The 2652-nt window shown below is 54.9% G+C and overlaps 1 protein-coding gene across 1 annotated transcript in view; it reads right to left on the bottom strand.

Moving 5' to 3' along the window:
* Positions 1-2440, bottom strand: part of SLC45A3 (solute carrier family 45 member 3) — a 30636-nt gene extending 28196 nt beyond the window's left edge. Inside the window, exon 1 of the mRNA XM_027870654.1 lies at positions 2377-2440. The gene's annotated coding sequence lies outside the window, so the exon portion shown is untranslated. The remainder of the gene's footprint in view (positions 1-2376) is intronic.
* Between the last annotated feature and the right edge of the window lie 212 nt (positions 2441-2652).

Raw genomic sequence — 2652 nt, 5'->3', positions numbered from 1 at the left:
ATTTTACAATTAAGGAAACTGAGGCTAACAGAGATTAAGGTCACACAAGGAATGTCTGAGGTTAGATTTGAACTCAGGTTTTCATGACTATATAAATGATAGCTATTATTATTATTAGTGTGTGTGGGTGTACACGTGTGAGTGTGTATTATATAATAGTACTACCAATCTAGCAAGGTTCATCTGTGGAATCAAGGCTTCTCCAGAAGGCTGACAGATGACCCAATCCTGAATGCTGAGTGGTGACCTTTAACTTTACTATCTGTACCTAGAACACCAAGTAATCATATGCATAGCTCCAGGGTCTGTGCCAAAGTAGAGACAACCAGAGGAAGGGTGGGAGGATTTGGAGGAAGATTCGGTCCATGTAAGAAAGGAGTGTGTTCCCCAGTGTGCCATACAGGGATCCCCATACTCATTCCACAGCTGCTCAAGTGACCTTGGGAGAGACTTCTCTGCCCTGTTCTCCCCCTTCCACTTCCCTTCCATGATTTCTCATTTTTTCCTTCTCCTTCCTTCAGGTCTGCTAGCTACTCAGAGGAGAAAAAGAGCTCACTACAAGTGGATCATGAGTATATAGGAAAACTACCTCCCCCCCCCCCACACAAACTGGGGCCTTGTGCTTCCACAGCTGTATTTTTCATCTGCAGCTGTATTTTTATCTCCAGATTCATCCTGGTGACTCAAACTTTATTCTCCCAGAACCCTCTTTCAGGAAAGGAGAATCAGACTACTGTAAACTGGGAGATATGTGTATATTTGAGGACTGGAGGAAAGTACAAATTAGCCGGACAAGTTAGCTGTTAAACAATCCCACGGTCACTAAAGCAATAATAGATTGTTTCTACCTTCCTCAGGTTTCTCATTGCCTTCCTAACCCACCTAGTTTCTAATTCTTCCGACATTGACAATTTGCCACTCCCAAGCAGGATACCAGTACCCCTCCTGTAGCCAATGAACATAACCTGACCTCTCTCTAAAGTTAGCCAGATCCAAGATGCACAGAAACTTCCTCCCTGAAATCCCACCCCAATGCCATTCCTCAGTTTATGAGAAAAGTGGATTCACTAACTCTGACCCTCTTCCAGGGGAAAGAGTAAGAATGAGCGCAGTACCAGGGCTATTCTTAGCCCCTGTTTCACGGGATCAGGTCTGTGTCAGCTGCTGAAGGATGATCCCTCAACCCAGGTACTCACTAAGCCAAACTCCTCCTCACCTCCAACTCCAAGCACCTTACCGGGTAACCCACACCCCTCGCGGGACCCTAGCCCTAGGGAAGGGGTGGGGAGATCAGCAACCACAGAGGGAAGAGAGTTCTGTGTAGCAGGTGGAGGGTAGGTTAGAAGTCAAAGATCAGAATTCGCCCCTCTCAGGTCACTGACGGAGACAAGGAGAAAGGGGAAGCCTGGAACACACACATCCCTCCTGGGAACACCCTCTGCGGGGCTCTCCAAAACTAACCTCTGAACTAAAAACTGCGGGAATGTCTGCAGAGGGCAGGGGATTCCTGCATCCACTTTGCTGGATGCACCTGTCCCAGGACCTCTTACTGGATACCTTCTCCATCCCCACACCAGCCCGAAGAGACAAGCAAGGGACAGGAGGGTGCCTCTGTTTTCTTTCTCTGCTCCCTCTCCTTCTGACCCCCTTTCCAGAGACGGAGCACGAAGCTCCAGAAAACGGTTGGGCTCACCCCCAAGGAACCTTGGTCAGAACAAAAGTCGGGGCATCTCACTCTCAGGCGAAACGTCCCCCAGGTGACCCGCGACCTTTTCACACATCCCGAGGTGTTCCCTAGGAGCTCCTCGGAAGGATTCTCCCACCAAGGCTGTCGGGGACCCCTGCAACTGCTCGGGCGCCCAAGTCCGCGAACGGACCACAAGCCCCTTCCCCTGCGCCCCCAGTGCCCGGGACTGTGAGCGCCCGCGGTGACTCATCCTCCCCCTTTCCGGTGAGGCAGAAACAAGGGAAGAAAATAAATGCAACTTTCCAAAGAAAACTCTGACGCGGGAGGTTGCAAGAGGAGCGAGCGTGCAACCAGTCAGCCTCAATCCCCAGGGAGGAGCTCCTCCGCCCCCCACGGCCCGGCCTGGAGAGTCTGGGACCCGGGGTGCCTCTTAGATCTCCACTAGGGAGATCCAATCCCCGAGGGCGTCCAGCGCTCCCCTCGTTCCGCCCCTCCATGCACAGCGTGCAGCTGGACTACAGGGCGGGCGCCAGAAAGCCGGGCGGACTCACTGCAGCTCCCCCGCGGGGCAGCCCCCCATCCCGCGGGGGGCAGAGCACGCGCCTCCGCGGGAGTCTAGGGCGTTCGTTTCTGCTCTCCCTCCGGCCCGGAGACCCTGTCCCCGGAGAGAGCGCAAGGCGCATTCCTACCTGGCCGTGGCGCGCGGCTGTCACCCTGGGCCCCAAGCGGCGCGTGCAGAACTGCCCCCCCTCCCCCCTCCCCACCCCCTACGCCCGCCAGCCGGCGGCTTTTAAATCTCCAGGTTACACTGCGGGAGGAGGGAGCATGCGCGCTGAGGCCGCTGAAGGGCGGGGCGGGGCGAGGCGAGAGGCGGGGAAAGGTGTGGGGAGGGGGTTCCGAGGGGGTGGGTGGGGCTGGTGAGGGGAGGGAGGAAAGGGGAAAGGTCCGGGCTGTTGCATCTGTAA

Source organism: Vombatus ursinus, unplaced genomic scaffold, assembly GCF_900497805.2.
Source record: "Vombatus ursinus unplaced genomic scaffold, bare-nosed wombat genome assembly UNPS02014798.1, whole genome shotgun sequence".
Lineage (NCBI taxonomy): Eukaryota > Metazoa > Chordata > Mammalia > Diprotodontia > Vombatidae > Vombatus > Vombatus ursinus.
This window is presented reverse-complemented; position numbering and strand designations above follow the sequence as displayed.